At 34.8% G+C, this 17296-nt stretch overlaps 1 protein-coding gene across 1 annotated transcript in view; it reads right to left on the bottom strand.

Moving 5' to 3' along the window:
• The window catches only part of LOC149067011 (structural maintenance of chromosomes protein 5-like), a 254890-nt gene extending 238421 nt beyond the window's left edge, over nt 1–16469 (bottom strand). The window contains exon 1 of the mRNA XM_089252810.1: nt 16451–16469. The gene's annotated coding sequence lies outside the window, so the exon portion shown is untranslated. The remainder of the gene's footprint in view (nt 1–16450) is intronic.
• Between the last annotated feature and the right edge of the window lie 827 nt (nt 16470–17296).

Below are 17296 nucleotides of genomic sequence, written 5' to 3'. Positions count from 1 at the left end.
GGGCACGAGACCCGCCTGCTCCTCCCTAGTTGTGGCCCTGTGTTCAATGGCTTTTGACAGGTACTGAAATAATTATTGAACGGGCTACGGTATGCTGATAGCCAGGGCTGTAACTGGGATTTTTGTCGCCCCCACATTCGATAATTTTGTAACGGTGTTCTCTGTCAAGTAAAGGACGTTTTACATAACGTTTAAATAACACTTTTTTTTTCTGTTGAATCTTGAAATGAATACCGTAAAAGTGCTTGAGACTTTAGCAACAGTAATGTTATGATAGTATTATAAGTATATTTCTTCTCAAGCATAAGATTTTGAATCAAAACGACAGATTTTCACAAAATTTTTTTTCGGAAACGTCTGTAAAAAAAAGGTGGGGGGGGGGGGTAATTTTCGGAAAAAGTTCGTTTTGCAGTACTGCTTTCGCATTTATACGACGCGTCGTATAAACGAGGTTCTATTAGAGCCGGAGCCCCCCCAACATTTTCAATAAGTTTACGCCTATGCTCTTTAATAGCTCTGTTGGTGATGTTATCGAAACCTGGCGCCTTGTTTTTATGCAGATTTTTGATTATGCTCTCGACTTCCCTTACGTCTGTTGGGTACAACGCGGTACCACTCTCGAAGGATGTTGAGGCGAAGTACCTTTCGACTCCTCTGTTGATTCTGTTTACATAGTGAGCTGGCGTGTTCGGAAAGAAAATGAAAATGTATGTGAGGTAATGTAACTACTAGTACACTAGTCTTTGTCCTCTAAGGACAGCTGGTGTCTATTGGATTATAGGACCACCTGCCCCTAGCATGATGGTGTCACTACTGTACCTGCTTCTTTGTGAAGGGGAAAAAAACCCTGTGAGATAATACACCACTACATTTAGATGTGTGATGCAATCCTTACTCATGAATTTGCTAAAGATAGAGCATAAGAACGTAGCCAAAGGTTAGAAAATGTTGTAAGAATGAGAAATTTTGGCTTCTATATATAACTTTAAATAACTAAGATACTTCATATGAAAAATATATATATATATATATTCTGGCCACTTTTATGAGACTTTTTGAAAAAAAACACTAATAAAATCTTATGTCATTTAAAGATATACCATCAGAATGTACCCCAAGGATATAAAATGTGGTAAAAATGAAACATTTTGGTTAATAATGAACCAATGTGATATTTTTCAAGGAAAAAAAAATTATATATAGGCAACTTTTATTTGATTTTTTGAAAAAAAAAATTGATAATTAAAAAAATCACTTGGTTTAAAACAAACAACCCTGGTCCTAACAACAAGTAATTCTTATTAAGATTTCCCGTTTAAAGTGTTTTCTTGTTTACAAAGGTTTTTTGAAAAAATGTTACAAGCAGGATCTAGTGTAATTAAAAGTAAGAGGCACACATTTATATATTTACTAATAAATCAATCTATAAATACCCTTCTGATTGATTTTTCATTTCTTTAAAAAAGATCTTAGCTCTTTCAATAATATCTTCTGACTAAAATTTAAAGCAAATGAGATTCTCTCTTTCTTTCTCTGACACTTATCTTCCAATTCCTATTCATATGAGCAAGGATTTCATATGAATCCTTGCGAAGCGATTTCCTGGTATATAGAAAGATTTTATTTTCCCTCCCTGATGGTCCACCAATCTGATCTGTTGCCATTTAACTGCCACATATTTTCACACCTGAATACTGGAGCTATTTCAGATTTATAATGGTGAAACTTACAAGTGTGCTTGTTTGTGCCCAGCATTTAGCGTGTTTTGTGTTCAGTAGGTGGTGCCATCTATCTAGAGCTGCAACTAGATACTTTTTCAAACGGGGCACCCTGTGTAATTTAGAAGCAGCAGTTATGAATAGTGAATTCATATGACTTTTTCTCGTTGGTTTTTAATAGAGATAATGATATTCGATATACGGGTGTTGCATGGAGTAATAAAACCCTCAACGATATTCAAGTAGAAGACGTGGAGGTCGTAAATCTTCTAAGAAATGTATGTGCAAGCAAAGCACCAGGACCAGATGATATCTAGTCAGCGTGTCAAAGCCTTCGTCACGTGATCATAGAAGCAAAGGAAGTCAGTTACACATGATTTCCCCTTCCTGAACCCATGCTGATTTTCCGACAATACATTATTCTCATCTATCCACTTCACAAACTGCCTTTTGATGATAATTTCCAAAATTTTCGAGAGGGAGCTCATCAAACTCACTGGACGATAATTTGACACCGCTTCTCTACTACCCTTCTTAAATATCGGAACAACGTTAGCAAGTTTCCAATCTCTTGGGACGATACCCTCAGCAACACTACTCCTGTATATCTGTGCGACTGGCCCCAACAATTCATTAGCACATTCCCTGAGGACCCTGGGATAGATATCATCTGGTCCTGGTGCTTTGCTTGCACATACATTTCTTAGAAGATTTAGGACCTCCACGTCTTCTACTTGAATATCGTTGAGGGTTTTATTACCCCATGCAACACCCGTATATCGAATATCATTATCTCCAATAAAAACCAACGAGAAAAAGTCATTGAAAGCACTACACATGCCTACATTGCTCTCTAACCTAGAGCCTCCTATCGAGAGAGGGGCCAACCGTCTCCTTACATCTATTATTGACGTATCGAAAAAATGATTTTGGGTCAGAGCCAATGTTATCTGCCAACCTAGATTCAACTTCCTTTTTACTATCCCTTATCGCTTTCTTCAACACTCTTATTTTATCAGTAAACAATGATAGGTCCCCTCATCCACTTTTATACTCTCTGAATGCTCTTTTCTTTTCAAGATAAAAGTTACGCACACTATCCATGAACCATAGAGGGTGTGATGTACAAACACGCTTTTTTCGAACAAAGGGTATGACGTCGTGCAAAACAGAGGACAGCTTCGTACTAAATTCTTCCCATTGACTTACCACTCCTACTGATCCCAACCAGTCTTTGAAAATTTCCGTTAACCTTCCTCTCAAAACATCAAAGTTGGGTCTCCGAAAACAAGGAACCAGTCTTTTGTTATCAACCTTACCCGAGGAAAAGCTACAGTGAAATCTGACGATACGATGATCACTGGAAGAAAACTCTTCCCCCACCGAAATATGTTCAACAAAATCCTCAGAACTAGTAAGAACTAAATCCCAAAATAGCAGTGCCCCTAGTGGCTTCTGATACATGCTGATACAAAAAATTTTCGAGCACCAACTTAAGAAAGTCTCTTTCATACTGATCTCCAGATGAAACGTTCTCCCAATCAATACCTGGGTAATTGAAATCCCCTAGTATGATAACCCTCTTACGCTTACACATGTAGGAAATTTCATCATGAAATTTGGTGATGTAGTTTGGATCCCTATTTGGTGGATTGTAACAAACACCAACAATAAGTTTATGATGTCTTTTGTTTTCAAGCTCAACCCATATAGTTTCAATATCACTTCTCTGCACGTTACTCTCTCTAGCCCTCAAACATGGTTTCACGTATATATCAACACTCCACCCCCTTTCCTATCCGATCTATTTCTCAAAAAAGCATCATATCCTGAGATGTGTAAGAAAGATTCATCCACATCGTTTTCCCAAGATTCAGTAATGGCTATAAGATCTAAGCCCTCCACAACTATTATAGTTTCTAAAAAATCTTTCTTATTACCCAAGCTCCTGTCATTTATTAGCACATATTTTAATTTGCCCGATGATTTAGTGTCAATCGAGAAGCCATCCAAGTCAGAGGTGGGTAATTCCCTGTCAGTACTGTTATGATTATCACTAACTAACCCGCATTCCCGACTACATGGTCTGGGAGTAAAAAACCTAACCTAAGACAATCGTAAAGCTCCCAGACCCTCCTCTTATTTAGATGGATCCTATCCGAACGAAGCCACCTATCGATAAATGCGGGAAGCTCCAAGAATGTCACCCCAAGTGGAGCAGCAAATGTCCCTCAGGCCTATATTGAATTGGTGGACCCTACCCCTATACCCCTAATAATCACCCCTTGGCAGCACAGGAATCACTGCCACATCTGAAAACCCCCCCCCCCCCCACACACAGATAATAGTAAATCCCGGTACTCTGGCAGAGACTCACTAATTTTCGCTCCTACCTGATTCATTCCCACCCAGAGAATCACCCTGCAAGGGCAACTTTCAGCAATGAAAAACGTCTCTAAAATACATTACAATGCTAAATATACGTAGGAGATTGTGTACGAAAAAATTAAGTAAAATAGAATGCTCTGAACACTAAATCACGACGAAAATCTGTACATATAAAATTGATTTTCTGTCTGTGTGTATGTTCTCTATACAAATCTACAATTTTAGATCTATCGTCGCCAAATTTTGCATATATACCAAATGGAAGCCGACGTGAACGATAGGCTACTTTAAAATTTCGTCAGAGCAGGGCAAATGCCCCAAACGGGCAAAAAACTGTCGGGCAACAATGGTTTTTGGACCTCAACAATCACTTTCAGAACATTTACTTTGGTTACCGTGGTTCCCTAGCAATGCGTTTCAGATGTGCATATGCCTTTACAATGGTTTGTCACTTCTTCAACGGTGCCAGAATACGAATAATAGTTTGTGCCTTTATAATGGTTTGCCACATTTTCAATACTCTCAGTAATGAGGCTTTTTAAATAGACGTCATAATCATCATCGCTTTGAGGGTCAGGTAAAGGGTGATCCTCATAGAAATTCAGTGTTAAAATTGCTGATTTTAGCGTAGAAATGCAGAAATTTAGTGGGGTTTTCTGTCACATAAATAATTTTAAAAATTGTATTGAATTCTCGATTTTTGAAATATTGAGTTCGCTTAGAGATATACGAAGCCCAAAAAATTAAATATGAAGTAATTAGCCGGACCTACTTTTGAGTTGGATATTCATACAAAATAACATTAATTTCAACTTTTTATTTATATCTTCTCAAGCTCGAAAATGAAAATGTGTCTGTATTGTCTTTAAATATTCAACTGCATAAATTCATATAGTTTAGGATGTTTTTTAAAATTAATTATGGGCCCGTAAAACACATCGAAGAAATTCCACAGCTTTAATTAAGCATTTTTGGAAGCTGAAATAGGCAGAGATGGATAAGTTCATGGGAAGGAAGGGAATCGAAATACTTACCGCCCTTAAAAAAGGAGAAAAAATATTCATTTCTACATTTCTTTAAATCTAAATTTGTTTCTTCCATGAGTCGCCATATTGGTTAACTTTGACACGGTTTGCATGTCCGTCAAAGAAAGAGGGAGATATCGTATGATCCAAAAAGCCTCATTGAAGAAAACCCGGGCAACGCTGGGTATTATAGCTAGTATATAATAAAAGAATACTACACTGTCTAAAAAAAGTACTGGGCTACAAAGTATAATTTATACTTATTAACACTAGCTAACTATATCTGAACACTAGTTAACTATATCTGTTCACTAACCTAAAACAATAGGACCCAAATTGAAAAAAAATTACTTGGAATACCCGGGAAAACGTTCGCTCACACTAATGCCCAAAATCTAACGAAAATATATCAAAAAACGAGGAAAGAACACGAAAAATGGCACAAAAAATTGATTACTGACAAACAGCAACGGTCACAAAAGTGGCAAAAGTACAATGAAAATGAATGACAGAGAAAAAATTTAAATTGACCGAAAATACCAACGAAAATTTTAAAAATTGAGCAAAAAATAAAGAAAAAACCACTTATCTCGCAAATCCAAAGATGAGCTAGAAAAAAAAAAAGAACACAGCAGAATATTACCCAAAAATAAAAAACACTACAAGTAACACACACGAGAACGAAGAAAAAAAAAATATATATATATATATATTATCACAAAAAATGAGTAACTTTGCCTGGTTTTAATTTATACAAAAATTGCCACGTTTTTAAGACAAATAAATTCAATTGGTCGACGCATTTCGGCTCTTCAATGGAGAGCCGTCATCAGGACTTCGTGGTCAGAATTCACACGAATGAGTCGTGGAAGAGTGATGTTTACGTCTGGTCGTCCGAAGAGTTCGCCTTTGTATTTGCTGCGTCCGAGTGGTCTTTGGATGCGAATTGGGGAGCCATCTGTTGTAGAGTGTGTAAAGTTTTGTCACGACTGAGGTTAATAAAGCCTGTCCAAGCTGACGAAATAGGTGGTGTGTTTCTTCCATCATTAACGAGGAAATTCTGGCATGTTCTGATGAAGTATCCCTCGAGAAAATTCAATTCAGAATTGTGTGTTGCTTTTTTAAAAACAAACGCTTTATCAAAATCAAAATAATGTGAATGTTGCCAACAGTGTTGGGCAATAGCCGAATTATCCGTCCGTCCCTTCTCAACATGCTTTCAGTGCTCGAGAACTCGAATATTTATATATATATATATATTTTTGTAGAAAATTAAAATATTGGAAAAAATAGTCTTATGCTATGTTTTTGAGTATTTAGTGACCCAAACTTTGTGAATAAGATCCTTTTGTCCCTCCAAAACCCGATTCTGCATACACACCAGTGGTTTTTACGATGAGATGTGGTGTCTACCACACAGCAGCTAGATGTTAAAACTGTTGATATTTAGGTAGAGTTTTTACAGATTGGTTTTTTTTTCAAACGATCTCGGAAAATGTTTTACACTGAATAGGCATTCCAAATTCTTTACAATTTTAAAAAAAATTTTCATTCACAATCTTGTAAGAACAAGGCGAATTTATGCCGTATAGACTGCTATCTTTGAATGCCGGCAGATAGCCGTGAAAGTACCATAATTTCTAATATGTAACCTGAGGGGAGAAAATCCACAGGGGAGTAAAAACTCAGAAATTCTCTTTGAAAATTCTGTACATGGTCCCTCATTAAGGGTAACTAAATATCTTCAACAACCCGTGTGTACATCAATACAATATACGAAGTAGTAAAACCACTTTCAAGGTCGCGCAATCGTGATAGCCTGAAAGGGGGAGGTTTTTCTCTCTGGAAAAAAATGAAGTAATTGAACAAATAACCACAACTTACTCAAGAAATGTTAAATATGTTGTCCACCGTGTTCTGGCTATGTGGTGAAAGCACAAAAATTCTAGTTCAACAACAGATCAGAATATTCCATGGTCATGATGTGGATGCACTTGCAGTTCACCAGTTCACCTTTATTAAACCAAATGCACCCCCACGTTAATATTCCTGAGGAACTTGTAACATATAGGCCTAGGGGATGTGCTGCAGATTGCAATTCACCAAAGTTTACAATCTGACCACTGTTCATAACATTTTGAGGTACCCCCCCCCCCCCACTGCAGAAGTTGCAAGGGTTAAGTTGCATCCTGTTATTGTCAAAATGGGTCTTCAGCAGCTGCTTTGCTAGTATTGCAATGTTCATCTTGATAGAAGTTGTTCTATCCACACACTGATGCTGTGGAAGTACCAAAATTATGTGGTTGCACAAAATAGAATATACTGCTGGCCAAGTACAGCATTATCTACTTGCACATTTTGCACTTTTTTTGCAAAAGAAACTTCCATTGCTTCAGGAGTACCCATGCAAATTTTCGTCATTCTGACTAGTACTTATTGTATAGTTTTGGAATCAAAACTCTTTAATTATAATCACCCTGTATATAGCTGATTATTTTTCATAAATCTGTTACTACTACTATATAGTAGAACCTTGATTAACTGGGCTTAACAGTGAAAGTATAAAAAAAAAACTTGATTATTAAGACTGGGTGATATACAGTACGAGATGTGCTACTTCTTATGGGAAAGAAAATGAAAATGTCTGTGAAGGTAATGTAACTACTAGTACACTAGTCTTTGTCCTTTAGGGACAGCTGGCTGGTGTCTTTATTGGATTATAGGACCACCTGCCCATAGTATGATGGTGTCACTACTGTTGCTGCTTCTTTGTGCAGGGAAAACGAAACCTTGTGAGATAATACACCACTATACATTTAGATGTATGATACAATCCTTATTCATGAATTTGCTAAAGATAGAGCATCAGAATGTAGCCAAAGGTTAGAAAATGTGGTAAGAATGAGAAATTTTGTCTTCTGTATACAACTTTAACGGCCGTATTCACCGTCCAGGTTCAGAATGCGATCCAGGTTCTAAACTGCATTTCACCTCAAAATTGGTATTCACCACCCCTGAATCGAGATCCAAGGACCAGCTTTTCAAGCCTGAAACTGAACCTCCGATTTCGGCGATCCAGCAGGGTGGATCGAGTTTCAGCGCATGCGCAGTGAGCATTATCGTCGCCGCAAACACAAACATAGATTTCGACGTAGTAATGGCGGTCGCGCTGAATTGTTTTTACGATGAGCCAGAATGAAATAGGGAATTTAGAATAATTTATTAATTATAAGATGATGAGTGACCGCGTTTAGGTATTAAATATATGTTAAGTAACTGTCCCCGATCAATGAAAGCTTCCAACTACTTCTTGAAGCCATCAACAAGTGACGAAAGAAGGTGAGTAATGATACTTTTCTATGATTTCCTTCAAATCTGAACTTTATTCGCTATCAAAATGATCATTATCAACTAATGATAGAATTGTATGTGTAATATACTCATGTATTGATATTAATGACACAAATTCGTCTTTATGGTACCTGAAGCAGGGTCGTAATGGGCTCTCTCGATGCAGACTTTTTTCTTGAGTGAGGGCCCCTGAAAGTATTATGTAAAATAAAGTGTACATTTTTGTGAGGGACCCATTCTCTCTGCCCTTGGGAAGTGCTCCGGTTGCCCCAGCTTATTTACAGTCCCGACCTAACGGTTAAAATGGTGGGGCATAGTGTCACACTTTTGAAGTTTTTTCCTCTCTGAAAATAATGTATCATGGGTCTGAAAAGAAGTCATGAATATCTTTCTTGAATTTCAGGAATAGTCACTTGTATACAGTGTATACAAAAAAAAAATTTTTTGTATCACTTGTATATGAAAAAAAATTTCCCCAACCAGGGCCTTCTTAAAAGCATGATGGGGGCCTCCGAGACGAGAAATTTTTCTGTGGTCCTACCTGGTAAATTATAGAAAATTTCAACCAGATCTCATTTTTGTGGGGCCCCACAAAATGAGGGCCGGCTCCTCAAGAGAGAAGTCTCTTGAGGAGCCTCGTACATTAAGAACTCACAAAATGTACTAGGCAAAAGCGATCATTACAGTAGTACATTTTAATTCCTAAACAATACAATATTCACCAACACTCTAAAATATAGATTTGTGTATGAAATGTTTCATCTCTAATATGAAAATATTTATATTATTGCCGAGCAAAATATATTACCTTTTGTAGCTTTTACCTCATGGCAGGAATATATTTATTACATGATATTTTGCTGCTGTGTGTAAACATGACATTTTCCTTCTATATTCAGTCGATCTGACTTATAGCATTCCCACGTATAATATTTTCCTGCTTAGTACTCAAACTTATTTTTATTAAGATTTCCTGTTTATAGCATTTTCTCTGCTTACATTTTTCATGGTAATTTTTTGAAGAAAAAAAACCAAAAACTTTATAAGCAGAATCCACAGTATTTACACAAATGAAAACACATGCACAACAAAAAATATTTTCTGTGGTGCATTCTCATTATCCAAAATCATATAATTATCAGCTCATTTCATTCTATTTGTGCATCAATATTTTGCATATAAATACCAGTTCATTGGTTTATTATTTAGTTAAACCTCACTACAATGATACTCGATATAAAAAAATAAATCCCTCTACATCGATATTTTCAATGTCTTGTTTGGAGATTCCTATAGTATAATATTAAACTGCTTCCACTCGATTAGAGATGCGAGATGAGAATATTAATATGAGAAATAGCTTGAGAATAATTCTTATTTTTGATAAGAATGTTCCCCAGTAATTTATAAAAGTAGTCTTTCCAGAGAATATTCTCTAGGATATTATATATAATTATATTATAAATAACTGGAGAATATTTTCATTAATAATAATAAGAATATTCTCAAGTTATTTATTTACAATAGTAGTCCTTCTAGAGAATATTCTCGAATATTCTCCTTCGTGACAATATTCTCAAGAATTTTGCATCTTTACTTGTCATACAACAGCAATCCCTCTACAATGATATTTTTCCTTGATTTGCAGAATATCATTTTATCGAGATTTTAGTGTGTGATCATACCTTTCGTGCTCAAAACACCAATTCAAAAATTCATGAAATTACTTTTTGGAACCTTATTTATGTGCAGTTCATGCCAGCATTGGGCAATGATTGAGTGAAATTTATAATATTTAAGTAATCTATCATTACATAACTCGTAACACGTGATTGCTGATTACATGTGCTTTATTCGTATTATGCAGTATGATTCCACTGTACTTGAAATCACAACACATGAGTATAATGCTTCATTCTTTAGGGAAATTTTTTTTTTCATGAAACCTATGTTTAATTTTTCAGATGAAACAAGTATTTGGGACCAAAAGTAGGGTGAAAGCACATATCTATGATAAAATGTGGCCACGGAAGATGAACTGACTCCATCACAGAAGAAAATCTCAATATTTATTTACTATGTGTGTGTGTTATACGTACCATTATTTTTTTTATCAATCTCAAATACTCCCATATAAATATGAATAAATTATGTTTGATAATTGATTTGTAATTATTTCTTAAGTGAGGAAAATGTTAGCCTTTTTTACATAGTTTGAATTTGCGCTTTAATTATGTTCAAGTTACAGTGTAAATTTTGAAAGTAACGAATTACTAGATTATTATGTAAATACAGTATATATTTTTAAAAAATCCAGATTTAACTACCAATCCTGCTAGTAAAAAGAGGAATGGGAAATGACATTGAATCTACCAATATACGTCAATTTTTTTTTAATTTTTAGTCTTGGCTATTAATTTACCCTTTAGTTAAACAAGAACATGATTCTGCAATGCATTTTACATATTAAAAAAAATTGTGCATACACTAATGGTTGTATTGACTGTCAGATTTGAAACTTTGTTTACAGATTTTTTATTTTTAAGAATCTTTCAGCTTCAAGGACGTCCTTTCAACTTATATCTAATAATATAATGAACTGTTTTCAACTGAATTTAACTTTTTATGTAAGCTAATCATAAAACTAGTACATATGTTGGAACAGTTTTTTGTCGAAAAGAAAACTGTTGGGTTAAGCATTTTATGTGTTGGGAGGATTGCATAAAAAATAGTATCTTAAGAAGTGTATGCAACTAGCATACAAGTTTCAACAAATATAATTACAAAAAAGTAAGTCTCAGATATTCACTTATTTGGCTAATAGGAAATAGCTATTAATGTTCAATAATTTAATATTCAATGTCCATCACAAGAATTACTATTAGCACTAAAAAAATTTTTTTTTGGAAATCAAATTTACAGAATTTTGTACTTTTCAATTTTAATGTGTTTATCTTATTAGTGTTTACAAAATTGTGATTTCAGGTACAAAGCAATCGTAATTTAAAAAATATTCAGATAATTATTACTTTGAAAAAGTTTATTAGTATTTTTTTAAATATAAATTTTACACAATTGCGACCGTCCTTTTTTCCTTCATTTCAATCACGATTAATAAAATTTGTATGTGCTGATAAATACATTTTTTCTCTCTTCAAAGCAATGAAAATCGCATAGGCTGATTATACGTGGGAAAATACAATACATTCGATATAAATTATTTGCTAATAATGATATATATAATTTATCTAATCTGAGAATATTAGCAATTCCGTAGCGAAATGAAAAACCATCATTACAGATATATTGGGAGTAGGAAAGAAAAACGTAGCTGGAAAGAAATGGAATTTCCATTAAAAAGGGGATGATAAAACCATATTTTGCTTATCGAAAAAAAAAATTGTTGAAAAACGTAAACACAAGAAACCTACCGTTGAGTTTTCTACTTCATTAGAAGATCAAAAACCCTTCATCCAATCAGCATCGTATCTACTCTCGCCAAGCTAATATACACCAAATACTCGCCAACTGAACCGAGTTTCACTTGATACGCACTCGAGACTCACTTGTGAATACCAAATTCGTTCTAAAACTGAAACGGGTTTCAACTGATCCGCGTTTCAGGACCGTGAGTGGTGAATACGGCCGTAAATAACTAAGATACTTCATATGAAAAAAATATATACATTCAGGCGACTTTTGTGAGACATTTTAAAAAACCACTTATACCAACTTATGTTATTAAAGGTATACCATCAGAATGTACCCCAAGAATATAAAATGTGGTAAAAATAAAAAATTTTGGGTAATAATGAACCAATATGATATTTTTCATGGAAAAAATAATATTTAGACCAGTTTTATTTCATTTTTTTTAAAAACCACTTAACAACCCTGCTTTCCTCTTTTATACTACACATTTTTTTCTGCAGAAAGTCTATCTATCCCAATACAGGATAGTGATCTGTAATTTGAGTCTCAAGAACAGTAAATTCATCAGCACAGTTTTGTGTTATGTCTGTCTGTCTAGTAATTTTTCCATGTAAAGGGACTAATTCATTTGTTGCTAATACATCAAGATATTGTGAGGTTATGCCATTTTTATTGAACAAAGCAATGTTATCACAAAAATTATATGGATTTTTCGAGACAAAACTTTTTGAAACCTGACACTTCAAACTTTGGATCAGGTATGTTGACACGTTCACGTTAGTTGATGAGACCAATTTGTATGCAAACACGTGTGCTACTAGCTTGTGAATATTTTTCGATTTCTAAGTATCTGAAAGGACATTCATCAAAAGTAGGTGATAAAACTTGATTTAAGCTCATGGAGTATTAGTATGTTAATGTAAAAAATAAAACTAACAATTAGATATGTGAAAAAATAGTACATGTATAATACCTGAATGTAACGTGCAATGAAAAATCTAAGATGTGAAGTGATAGTGTCGCCATCTGTACGAAATATTTCACACTAAATACACTTTATACAAGAAAATTAAATAAGATATTTTGAAAATTGAATGTACAAAATATTGAAGAATGAATAAGTTTGAGTGTGTTAGATGCCGGGGCAAATCTAATAATGAGACGGAATTTTTGCAGTGCAAAAAGTGTAGACGATTCATACAATCTGTACGTGGGGGATAAAGGAAGTTTCTCAGAAAAATGGCAAGAAATAAGAAGGATGAATACAGATGTAAACAATGTGAAAACAAACAAACAGGTCAAGAAAAAACAACTGAAGGAACTGCAAGGTTAACTGATCACCCTGGAAGAGATGGAAAATATCATCAGAAAATTGAAAAATGAGATGGAAGAAGTCTTTCAACTAGCTATAAATAATGGAATCCAAAAGCAGAATCGCCTTACAACAGAAATTCAAGAAGTTTAAAGGCAATAGAATTTAATTCTAAACCAATGGAAGAAAACTAGAAAATATGTGGAAACTAGTGGAACTGGTAAATAAAGAAAATGAAATAATAAAGATAGAGAACATGTATCTAAAACAGGAGATAACATATCTGAAATACAGAATGAATGATTTAGAAACAAGAAGCAGAAAAAACAATATAGAAATCAGTAGAATCCCAGAAATGAGGAAGGAAAATATTTTCAGAATAATAGAAAGAGTACGAGCCATCTGAAGATTCAAGAAACAACTGAAATAGCTAGTGCACACGGAGTTCCCATGAAAAGCAGAAACAAGCCAAGGTCTATAATAGTGCGATTTCAAAAGGAAAAATCAAAGAGCATTTGGATACAAAACGCCAAAAAGCAACATAACAGATGAAAAACTGAATCCAGAGTGCCAGAATATATATTAATGAACATTTAACACCAGAAAATACAAAATTGTCTTATATGATGAGACAAACTAAAGAAAAGATTGCATACAAATTCACCTGGGTGAAGGAAGGCAAGCTATTCCTCCGAAAAGATGAAAACCCAAAAATAATAAGAATAACCACTGAAGAACAACTTCAAAAGCTCTGGCGCTGGGCACTCTCTGTGCACCCACCGTTAAATTTGCCTCTATTTATGGCTTGAATGCATGTTAACTAAGTTTTAATAAGCCTGATGACCAATTTTCGTCTTATTTGAAAACAATTGTGTTAAACTAAACGGCAAATTGTAGGATTCTGTGATCTTTTCATAAATAGTTCTCCTTTGGATCATATTGGGGGCTATGGTTTCTTGCTGAGATTTAAATCCAGTTAGAAAATATAGCACAAATTTTATTTGTATAGATCGTGATTTTCAATTGGGTGATTTTTTTTTTTTTTAAATTGTAATTCAAAATACCTGCATGCTTTTTCTTAACCTTGGCCAGCTAAAAGAGTATTCTCCCGCTGCACGCAAGTTAGTTTCCACATGGCCCTCTTAAATCGTCATTTGAAATAACATTTTAAAAAATTAACAAAAGTAACGATAGAACAAACAACTGTAACTTAAGTGATGCTCCAAGAAGGGAATCAACCCTTAGAAGGACAAACTTTTGAAAATAAAATAAAAGATGAATTTTAAAATATGAAAATGAAAAAACGAATGAGCACATGGGAAAATAAGAAAGAATAGTAGTAGAGGGGGAATTCTTCGTTGTAGTTCACCTTTCATGCTAGTTCGTTCTGGTCCGGCTTTTCCATAAAATGACGAGTCTATCTAACCAAGGAGCTTTCATTCCAAGCGCCTTGAAATCAAGTTATGCTGACGACACACGGTATGCTCCCAGGAAGGAGCCTAAAGATAGTAGTTCAATGAAGAGAGGAAGAAAATTAACAACCTTGAACCAGTGCAACTCCTCCTTAAAGTAAAGAGAAACACCAACAGAAAAGTGACCAGTTTCTAAAAAAATGACTTTTAGTGGAAAAAGTGACCCGTGACGAGCCCTGTAAATATCCTACAGCTTCTTCTAATACGAGATATTTTTCGATATGGTTACACATAGCTGAACACAAGACTATCTACAATAGTCGAACTGGGTTTGATTCGTCTGCAGTTTGCAAAAACACACATTTCTAAGAATACAAGAATAAAAAAATACTCTCACCCAATATAAATATAAACAATCCACCCCAGAAAGCACATTCCTCTGTGTTATATTACCCCCCATACACATGTCGAATGATGACAATAGACAATACCCTAGGTTTCGAATGGGAAAATCAAAAAGCGCACTGCACAGTAGGTATCCCTAGAATCTTGCTCTCTCGAAAGGCCAATATTCCATAAATAGAACATGGATTTTTAAATGCACGTTGCTTGTTAACGTGTAACATTACAAAAAAATTGATTTACTTTGACATATATCAAATGGTAGAAAAACACCAAATAATTTTCATTCAAAATTTATCAACCTGAAATATCCAAATTTATTTCAGAAAATGCTTTGAACTTTCCTCCATATACGATAAAAAAACCGGAAATGTTTGAATCAATTTATATCTGATATTCTTGTAAATAAAATCTATGTTCCATTTATGGAATATTTGCCTTTAAACGGTTAAAAAAGAGTCTTGGTTTACATAAAAAAATATATATATAAGTAATTTATTTAATTACTGTTTTCAAATATTCCAGAGAATATTTATTTATATATCAGGAGGGAGATGGTTGTTTACGAGTCCCGATTTTTATCATTTTCAATCCTGTCTAACGTGTAATATTTTAAATCTCCATCCCTCATTTAGAAGTCTAGAATGTTTTTTAATCTCTATCCCCCCCTATTTAGTCTGAGAATTGTTAGTTCTATCGCCTCTGTTATTGTTAGTTTCTTATGGTCATGTTTTTGTTTTAACCGCCATAGTGTTATTCCCTCCCCCGTTCAGCGATATGTTAGCCATTGTTTTCCTTAGGCCCCTTTCACAAGAGCACTAGTTAGAAATTCCTGCATAAAAACTTTTTTTTCTCAATTTTTGTAATTATTTTTCTCCTCAGTGCTCATAGGCAGCCCAGAGCCATTCTTTGGTGGTTTAACCTAGAGCCCTATAGCATATTGGGTATAAAGATGCCTTCATTCCGATCCTCATAAGTAGATAAGTAGTCGATGGGAGAAAATATCTTAATATATTTTCAAGATTTTGAAAAAAATCTGTCTTTGCGAAAACATGAAGGAATAATTCCAAAAACATCCAATGACAAACGTATGTGGGTACATCCTATTGATGAACAGGGACCTTCATATGGTGTTTTAAAAGGTATTTATGGCAAATAATTAAAAAATTCTGTGCAAAATCATCTTTAAAAAGTAGCCAAAGATGGGGACAAATTCGCTTTGCATAGTGTGAATAGCTCCAAATAACCCAATCGCCAAAATTTATATGTGCTGATGCGGAGCCCGCACTTAGGTTTTGACGCATGCGGATGACATCCACACCCGCATAAACACTTCGAAGTTGCGGGCGAATTTCGGCTCGTCTGAAAGGCCCGATATATACCAATTGTTAAAACTTCTTCCGGGCTCACCTCCGCTCCATGTGAAAGGAGGATCCTTAGCAAGAAAGACGTCAGAAAAAAAGAATGTAAACTTCCAACTGATTGAAACACCCTTTCTTCAACACAAAAGCTCATTATTACTAGACACCTCTAGTGGTAAATTCACTTTCAGACATGGCAATACAGACCAGGGTCGTCTCAAGAGCATCGTGTGCCCCGGGCCAAATGAGTTTTCCGAGGCCCTACCAGGCGAATTTTCAAAAATCTAAACTAGATCTCATTTTTGTGAGTCCCCTTTTCTCTTGAGGCCCGGGTGGGCTCATGCCTTAAGACGGCACTGATACAGACCAACAATAAAAATAAAATGGCAAACCTGGACGAAGGAAAAATAATAATAGCAGACAGGAAAGAAAAATCGCCAAAGGAAGAAAATTTACCTATAACGAAGAAAAACTGGAAAAGAAATCGCCAAAGAAAAACGCTTATACTATAGCTGTCCCACAACAGAACAGATTTATGATAGCAAAAGGAAACCTGGAATTCGAACTGTCATCAATAAAGTTCATCTGTTTCTCGAATTCCCCGGCATGCTCGTCTCCCTCGACGTTTCCCGCGTGATGGGGGAGGATAAAATTTCTAAACACGCATAAAATACAGTGGAACGTTTCTAACCACAGTTTCTGGATTAGATGACAATCACATAGATATCAATACCATGTGGCCCATATTTTACGGGACTTTCCTTTTCCTTCTATATTTTCAAGGATCATCCCAAATTTTAGAAACTTTATTCTTTCGAGACATCATCAATGAAGAAAGTTTTTTATATCTTATAAATTACTTATATCGTATCATCAGAGATATGATATAAATATG

Source organism: Pholcus phalangioides, unplaced genomic scaffold (assembly GCF_987345545.1).
Source record: "Pholcus phalangioides strain wild (caught in Gottingen) unplaced genomic scaffold, Ppha-v1.0 ptg000031l_1, whole genome shotgun sequence".
NCBI lineage: Eukaryota > Metazoa > Arthropoda > Arachnida > Araneae > Pholcidae > Pholcus > Pholcus phalangioides.
The sequence above is the reverse complement of the archived record's forward strand: the minus strand, read 5'-3'. Positions and strand labels throughout refer to the sequence as shown.